Source organism: Poromitra crassiceps (genome assembly GCF_964638095.1).
Source record: "Poromitra crassiceps genome assembly, contig: HAP1_SCAFFOLD_2234, whole genome shotgun sequence".
In the NCBI taxonomy this organism is placed as follows: Eukaryota; Metazoa; Chordata; class Actinopteri; order Beryciformes; family Melamphaidae; genus Poromitra; species Poromitra crassiceps.
The window spans coordinates 1-9399 of NW_028150191.1; the positions used below are offsets into that span (position 1 = coordinate 1).

General features: G+C 47.1%; 2 pseudogenes across 2 annotated transcripts; both read left to right on the forward strand.

Moving 5' to 3' along the window:
* The first annotated feature begins 513 nt into the window (after window positions 1-513).
* On the forward strand, window positions 514-3777 carry LOC310772190 (kinesin-like protein KIF2A pseudogene; annotated as a pseudogene). Its single transcript has one exon. The product of its transcript is annotated as a kinesin-like protein KIF2A pseudogene (transcript).
* A 3236-nt stretch (window positions 3778-7013) lies between these two features.
* On the forward strand, window positions 7014-9102 carry LOC310772189 (kinesin-like protein KIF2A pseudogene; annotated as a pseudogene). Its single transcript has one exon. The product of its transcript is annotated as a kinesin-like protein KIF2A pseudogene (transcript).
* The last annotated feature ends 297 nt before the right edge of the window (window positions 9103-9399 follow it).

Here is a 9399-nt window from a genome sequence, read left to right on the forward strand (position 1 = left end):
AATGTTTGCTGGGGAGTTTTGTCCATTATTACTCATGCTCATTACAGTGTCATCAATGATGATGTAATCAGTGATGTCACTTGATCTTGGTGCAATAATTTGGATTGGTGCAATTTGACCAATCAGAACACTGCTTTTGTCAGTGTTGACATTGTGACATCATAAGTGATGTCATGAATCCCTGATTATACACATCATCAATGATTTTATGACAGACACTGATAATGTCATACACATTGTTACATCATCATTGATGTCATAAATCCTTCCCCCTAAGTACGATCGTAGCATGACTAAAGTGACAGTGGTGGTGGATGTAAAGGAGTGATCACGGGGGTGCCAGTGAGTGTGGGTATGGAGGAACTAAAGAAGAATATCAAAGGCGGAAAAATAATGAATGTGCAAAGACTGACCACAACAGTTGACGTTAGAGTTTGCAACACAAACCGGAGTCAAATTCCTTGTATGTGTACATACTTGGCCAATAAAACTGATTCTGATTCTGATTCCCACATGAGGTTGAGAAGCCCCATAAGGGCCCCAGTCACCCGCAGGGGAAAGGCAGACATCTGTTTCTGTGAGAGAAGAGCTTGGCACACTAGTCCCATCTGCAGAGGGAGTGGGGATGGGACAGGTGACGTAGAACGGCCTCTGCCATCCGCAGACATAAGCGAGGTGGAAGACGCAGAGTATTCTGCACCACCCTACACTACAGCCAAAGGCATCAAGGCACCCAAGAACAGACGGATGACATCTGCAATACCTAAGACTGAGAACCCGCCAAGGCAGAACAGAGATGCAGCAGCGGGAACCACTCGGTCCCGTCCCAGCCAGCAGAGCCAAGCTGCAGAACCTCTACCAGCCATAGCACCCCTTCCTACACAACAACAGATCCTGCTACAGCAGCAGAATGCATGGAGGAAATCCAACTGTGTGAAGGAGGTGGAGAAGCAGCAGAAGAAACGAGAGAACAGACAACTTCAACAGGAAGAGCTCAGGGAGAAGAAGGCACAAGAAGTGGATGTACCTAACTATCAGATAATGTGTATGATCAGGGACTTCAGAGCCAGTCTGGACTACAGGCCCCTAGCCACTGATGATCTGATAGAGGAGCATAGGATATGTGTATGCGTGCGGACACGCCCCTTCAATAGAAAAGAGTTGGCGACAAAGGATCTAGATGTGATCACCATCCCCAGTAAGGATGTGGTAATGGTGCATGAACCCAAGCAGAAAGTCGACCTGACCCGCTACCTGGAGAACCAAACCTTCCGGTTCGACTATGCCTTTGATGACACTTCTACCAATGAAATGATCTACAGGTTCACTGCTCGGCCGCTGGTTGAAACCATTTTTGAGAGGGGAATGGCAACCTGCTTTGCATATGGACAAACTGGAAGTGGAAAAACACACACTATGGGAGGAGACTTTTCAGGGAAGAACCAGGACTGCTCTAGAGGGATCTATGCACTAGCGGCCAGAGACATCTTTCTCATGTTTGAAAAGCCAAAGTACAAGAAGTTAGAGCTCCAAGTCTTTGCCACATTTTTTGAGATTTACAACGGGAAGGTGTTTGACCTGCTAAATCGCAAGGCCAAGTTAAGGGTCCTGGAGGATGGCAAGCAGCAGGTCCAGATTGTGGGGCTGTACGAGAGGGAGGTTAAATGCACAGAGGACGTCCTCAAACTTATCGAAGTGGGAAACAGCTGCAGGACTTCAGGTCAGACCTCGGCCAATGCCCACTCGTCCCGAAGCCACGCGGTGTTCCAGATTATTCTGCGCCGGCGGGGAAAGATGCACGGGAAGTTCTCGCTTATTGACCTGGCAGGGAACGAGAGAGGGGCGGACACATCCAGCGCTGACCGCCAAACTCGCCTGGAGGGAGCTGAGATCAATAAGAGCTTGCTGGCACTCAAGGAGTGCATTCGAGCGCTGGGCCGGAACAAACCCCACACTCCCTTCAGAGCCAGCAAACTAACCCAGGTGCTGAGGGACTCGTTCATAGGAGTGAACTCCAGAACCTGCATGATTGCGAACATCTCTCCTGGGATGGCCTCTTGTGAAAACACACTGAACACACTGAGATATGCCAACAGGGTGAAGGAGCTCACAGTGGACCCTGGGGCAGTGATTGAGAACCGTCAAGTGGGCCAAAACATCAACCAGCTGGAAGTGATGGAGGCTCAGTGGGGGGTGGAGAACTCTCCGCAGAGAGATGATCTGAAGCTGCTTTGTGAACAGAATGAGGAGGAAGTTTCCCTGCAGCTGTTCAGTTTCGACAAGGCGGTCTCTCAGATGGAGGAGCAGGTTCTGGAGGACCACAGGGATCTGTTCCAGGAGTCAATTCACTGGCTGGAAGATGAGAATGTCCTTTTGGAAATGACAGATGAAGTTGACTATGATGTGGACACATACACAACCCAACTAGAACAGATCCTGGATCAGAAGATAGACAAGCTCACTGAGCTAAGAGATAAAGTCAAGTCTTTCCGTTCTGGACTCCAGGAAGAGGAGCAAGCTAGCAAACAGATCACCCCCAGGAGGCCTTGTGCACTAAAAGAACTGACATTGAATGTGATGGACTCTTCTCATGAACACGGTACCAACAGTGGAGAGTTCAACAATTTCCTTGAGGATCCCGAGTTTGCAGACATCATCCAAAGGGCGGAACAGGCTATTGAGAACGGCATCTTCCCAGAGAGGATTTCCCATGGTTCCAGTGGGAGCTACTTTGTCAAAGACCCCAAAGGGAAAATCATTGGCATTTTCAAACCAAAGTCAGAGGAACCTTATGCTAAGCTGAACCCGAAATGGACCAAATACTTTCACAAGCTGTGCTGTCCATGTTGTTTTGGCCGAGGCTACTTGTTGCCTAACCAGGGCTACCTCTCAGAGGTTGCTGCATCACTGGTTGATACCAAGCTGGGCCTGGGAGTTGTCCCGAAAACCAAGCTAGTGTATCTGGCCAGTGGGACGTTCCACTACAGCGCCATTGACCGAGCCAAGTCCAGGGGGAAGAAGTACGCCTTAGAGAAGGTCCCCAAGGTCGGACGACATTTCCACAGAGTGGGCCTGCCATCTAAGCTGGGCTCATTCCAGCTGTTCATGGAGGGTTACCATGAAGCGGACTATTGGCTGAGCCGCTTTGAGGCAGAACCTCCCCCAGAGAACATCAGGAAGCAGCTGCACTCACAGTTTGAGAGGATGGTGGTGTTAGACTATGTTATCAGAAACACAGACCGAGGAAGTGACAACTGGTTGATCAAGTATGAGAAGCAGGGAGAAGCAGAGGGAGAAAAGGCCAGAGAGTGGGCGGAGAACAGTCCAGACTCCTGCATCAAGATTGCAGCCATTGACAACGGCCTGGCTGTCCCCTTCAAACACCCTGATGAATGGAGAGCCTACCCATACTACTGGGCGTGGCTCCCCCAGGCTAACGTGGCCTTTTCCCAGGAAACCAGGGACCTGGTGCTGTCCCGCCTGCCTGATATGAATGCTGTCCAGGACCTTTGTGAGGATCTCTACCAGATGTTCAAGACTGATAAAGACTTTGACAAAACCATGTTTGAGAGACAGATGTCTGTTATGAGGGGACAGGTGTTGAACCTGAGCCAGGCGCTAAAAGATGGGAAGAGCCCCATTCAGCTGGTGCAGATGCCCCTGGTGGTGGTGGAGAGCAGCCGCTCGGGTAGCCAGGGCCACGTCGTCACACCCCACTGTAAAGTCATGACCCACCATGCTAAAAATATGTTCTATAATGTTTTCTATAGTATATAGCAGGGCTATTCAACTCGCTGATGAGTTCTAAAATTATTTTTATTTTTATTTTATTTTATTTTTTATTGAACAATTAAACCTCATTTACTTATTACACCTGACTGGTTGTTTTTCACATGTGATCTAGCTAAAGTGAACTAAACAAGTCAGATCCAATATAAATGTTTTTCAGCAGATGCTGTGATGTAGCCACAAGAACGGTGCAATATTAATGTTTTTCAGGAGATGGCGCTGTGATGTAGCTAATCAAGAAAGATGCATATTAAATGTTTTTTCAGGAAATGTGTGATGTAGCTAGCTAGGTTCGAAACAAGAAATATGGTTAAAATGTTTGCAGTAGTTTTCCTTTATTGCTGCAGTACAATGTTACAAGGCTGTGAGATGTAGCTAAACACAAAAGATGCAATATTAATAGTTTTTCATGAGATACTCAGTATTTAATACTGTGCTAGGTTCTAAACAAGAAAGAATGTTTACAGTTTTCCTTTCCTGATGCACTATACATGTTTACAATGCTGTGGTGTAGCTAAGAGATGTCAGAATTGACCAAATTATATTTGTGGCAAATGGCTGACATGTAGAATACTTAGATTTGTTTCAAATGTGTTTACTTTTGGGGCTTTGACACAGCTAAGTGGATGTTGTACAAAGGCTTCACTACAGATGTTTTTATTTATTGGTGAAATACTGTTACAAAACAAGGTGACATAAAAGATGAAGAACATTGACACAATTGACATACAGACAATAACATAACGCAGTTACAAATGATGTGTCTGATGATATGTCAAGAGTCAGTGAGCAGAGATTACGTGAAGGGCAAGGAGGGTTATAATAACAACACTCCAATAATAACAATGCCAACACCAATGATATAATAAATCATTAATACTAATAATTAAAGTAATAATACGCAAGATTTTCACGTAAATAAATGTCTGTAAAGTCACTATATATCGCCAACTGAGTTAACACAATTGGTCTAGGGCCCATTGATGAAAGCCCTTGCATCTCTCTGTATCGCAACATTTATGAAGTTGTGTCTGTGCGACACTTTCCCCGCCCCCCAAACAAAAAAACAAAAAGATACCACAAGCGGCGCACAGTTCTTGATGCGTTTCCCATCACCCAGCACCCGCCAGAGAGGGTAGGCGGAGTCAGAGCAGTTATGATCCCACTGGAGATTTGGGCAGAACAGACCCTGACGCCCGCCTACGCAGCAGTCAAGCACCAGGATTGGCCAGGAGCAAGCCTTTTGTTCTGCCCACGTGTCATAGCGATCTCCAGTGGGGTCCGCTGAGCAACTTCTTCTTTTGAGACGTGTGTGCGGTTGGCGTCCAAGCGTTGTATTACCGCCCCCACTGGCCAACTTGAATGAAGAGTCACAACATGTACATAGAGCTTTTTGGCGATATTAGAAATGTGTTTTTGGTGACTGAACGGCTGTACCGTTTCGTCCTATACTAACTGGACGACTGTAGCTCACTGTATACTGTACGGAGAGGGATGGTAAAGGTATTGTGTATCTTGGTTATGTATGGGCAATATGGCAAATGGGTGAAACTCCCAAAAAGTTGGCGTAGCGTAGCCTATCCTCTTTTTTTTCTTTCTTTTTTTATCCCATTTTGGCATAGCCTATCCCTTTAAGTAGGAGCATCTGTCGTCGATATCCATCTGCAGACGGTTGACCTCTACGTGGTTTCAGTTTCTTTCTTCAGGATCAGGTTGGTCTCTTACTCCATCTCCTGCAGATTGGCCTCATACCACTCAGAGAGCTCCTCCAAATAAGCTGCATCTTGTATTCTTCCTGCATGCATTCACACTTAAAGGACGCCTTTACCGGTAATCAACACACTTTATAATCTTGGTAATATAAGCACATGGGCAGTGTTTTACCTTCTCTCTCTGTTTACCTCACAGAGAACAATGCAGGAGCTGCTGCCTGCAGAAACTCCGCCCCCACCAGCTGCAAGTCATTAAGGCTTGTTAAGGCTCTCCATGCGATTCTCCGTGGATGTGCTTAAAAAATAATTAAATACTTAAAGAGTAAAAATAAACAATAACAGCCGCCCTCGGAGCAGCCTCTCCAGCAGAGCTTCCGCAGCCCCATTGTGACGCGTTGTGACGGGAACGCTTTGGCAGAGGAGGAAATGGGAGATCTCCGTGAGGAAAACAGAGAGAGAAGGTAATCACTCCCCATGTGCTTATATTACCTAGATTACTAATGATACAAAGTGGGTTGATTACCGGTAAAGCCATCCTTTAAACTGAAGGTCCTGGTACTTCTCATGCTCCAGCATCAGCTTCTGCGTGCTGGATAATTCTAAATCCTGCAGTTCTTTTGAGTGTTTCTCATTCAACTCTGTATACCTCTCCTTCCTGCTTATCTCTCTCTGTCTTGATAACTGAAATTTCACAATGGAGATTTCATCGCATGGTTATCAGAGAGTGATGTCATCAGTGATGATGTCATCAGTGATCTCACTCAAGCAATTATGATGTCATCGGTGATTATGTCAGTGATGATGGCATCATTGATGTCACTCGAGCAAGGGTAATGTCATCAGTGATTGTCATCAGTGAGTTATGTCATCAGTGAGTTACAGTATGTCAGTAATGTCACTCAAGCAATTGTGATGTCATCGGTGATGTCAGTGATGATGTAATCAGTGATGTCACTCAAGCAATTGTGCTGTCATCGACGATGATGTCATCAGAGATGACATGACATCACTAATGGCATCACACTTGCTCGAGTGACACTGTCACACACGTACAGTATGTCTTTCCCCAGAGATACATCAATGTCCAGCATGTGCAGTTTCAGATTTGCACATGGGCACCTCATTACAACAATGAGTTAGGTTCATTACTCATGCTCATTACAGTGCATCAGTGATGATGTAATCAGTGATGTCACTTGAGCTTGGTGCAATAATTTGGATTGGTGCAATTTGACCAATCAGAACACGACTTTTGTCAATGTTGATATTGTGACATCATCAGTGATGTCATGAACCCCTGATTATACACATCATCAATGATTTATAACTGATGATGTCATACACATTGTGACATAATCATTCATGTCATAAATCCTTCCCCCTAAGTAGGATCGGTAGCATGACTAAAGTGACACAACAGTTGACGTTAGAGTTTGCAACACAAACCGGAGTCAAATTCCTTGTATGTGTACATACTTGGCCAATAAAGCTGATTCAGATTCTGATTCCCACATGAGGTTGAGAAGCCCCATAAGGGCCCCGGTCGCCCGCAGGGTAAAGGCAGACATCTGTTTCTGTGACAGAAGAGCTTGGCACACTAGTCCCATCTGCAGAGGGAGTGGGGATGGGACAGGTGACGTAGAACGGCCTCTGCCATCCGCAGACATAAGCGAGGTGGAAGACGCAGAGTATTCTGCACCACCCTACACTACAGCCAAAGGCATCAAGGCACCCAAGAACAGACGGAGGACATCTGCAATACCTAAGACTGAGAACCCGCCAAGGGAGAACAGAGATGCAGCAGCGGGAACCACTCGGGCCCGTCCCAGCCAGCAGAGCCAAGCTGCAGAACCTCCCCTACCAGCCATAGCACCCCTTCCTACACAACAACAGACCCTGCTACAGCAGCAGAATGCACGGAGGAAATCCAACTGTGTGAAGGAGGTGGAGAAGCAGCAGAAGAAACGAGAGAAGAGACAACTTCAACAGCAAGAGCTCAGGGAGAAGAAGGCACAAGAAGTGGATGTACCTAACTATGAGATAATGTGTATGATCAGGGACTTCAGAGCCAGTCTGGACTACAGGCCCCTAGCCACCGACGATCTGATAGAGGAGCATAGGATATGTGTATGTGTGCGGACACGCCCCCTCAATAGAAAAGAGTTGGTGACGAAGGATCTAGATGTGATCACCATCCCCAGTAAGGATGTGGTAATGGTCCATGAACCCAAGCAGAAAGTCGACCTGACCCGCTACCTGGAGAACCAAACCTTCCGGTTCGACTATGCATTCGATGACACTTCTACCAATGAAATGATCTACAGGTTCACTGCTCGGCCGCTGGTTGAAACCATTTTTGAGAGGGGAATGGCAACCTGCTTTGCATATGGACAAACTGGAAGTGGAAAAACACACACTATGGGCGGAGACTTTTCAGGGAAGAACCAGGACTGCTCTAGAGGGATCTATGCACTAGCGGCCAGAGACATCTTTCTCATGTTTGAAAAGCCAAAGTACAAGAAGTTAGAGCTCCAAGTCTTTGCCACATTTTTTGAGATTTACAACGGGAAGGTGTTTGACCTGCTAAATCGCAAGGCCAAGTTAAGGGTCCTGGAGGATGGCAAGCAGCAGGTCCAGATTGTGGGGCTGTACGAGAGGGAGGTTAAATGCACAGAGGACGTCCTCAAACTTATCGAAGTGGGAAACAGCTGCAGGACTTCAGGTCAGACCTCGGCCAATGCCCACTCGTCCCGAAGCCACGCGGTGTTCCAGATTATTCTGCGCCGGCGGGGAAAGATGCACGGGAAGTTCTCGCTTATTGACCTGGCAGGGAACGAGCGAGGGGCGGACACATCCAGCGCTGACCGCCAAACTCGCCTGGAGGGAGCTGAGATCAATAAGAGCTTGCTGGCACTCAAGGAGTGCATTCGAGCGCTGGGCCGGAACAAACCCCACACTCCCTTCAGAGCCAGCAAACTAACCCAGGTGCTGAGGGACTCCTTCATAGGAGTGAACTCCAGAACATGCATGATTGCGAACATCTCTCCTGGGATGGCCTCTTGTGAAAACACACTGAACACACTGAGATATGCCAACAGGGTGAAGGAGCTCACAGTGGACCCTGGGGCAGTGATGGAGAACCGTCAAGTGGGGCAAAACATCAACCAGCTGGAAGTGATGGAGGCTGAGTGGGGGGTGGAGAACTCCCCGCAGAGAGATGATCTGAAGCTGCTTTGTGAACAGAACAAGGAGGAAGTTTCCCTGCAGCTCTTCAGTTTCCACAAGGCGGTCTCTCAGATGGCGGAGATGGAGGAGCAGGTTCTGGAGGACCACAAGGATCTGTTCCAGGAGTCAATTCACTGGCTGGAAGATGAGAAGGTCCTTTTGGAAATGACAGACGAAGTTGACTATGATGTGGACACATACGCAACTCAACTAGAACAGATCCTGGATCAGAAGATAGACAAGCTCACTGAGCTAAGAGGTAAAGTCAGGTCTTTCCGTTCTGCACTCCAGGAAGAGGAGCAAGCTAGCAAACAGATTCCTCCCCAGGAGGCCTTGTGCACTAAAAGAACTGACATCGAATGGGGTCACTGTTTAGCAAATGGCTGATTTACTTCAGCTATGATTTTGGTCTCACTCCTATCTCTTTGCTGTACAGATCTCCCATTGCTTCTTGTTCTCCTTCTACTAAACCAAAGGGTAGATTTCGCTTGCTCGTCCATCCACCTGTAGAGTGTATTGACAACTTCAAGGTTGCTGTATCTGTGATGTGATGACACACAAGTGTTAAGACACAGTCTAATCACTCGGTGGCTTCCCTGCAATCTTTAGGTATGGATAGAGCAAGTTACTACTAGGTGTGAAGTTTGTGAACGAAGCGTTAACTTCACACGTG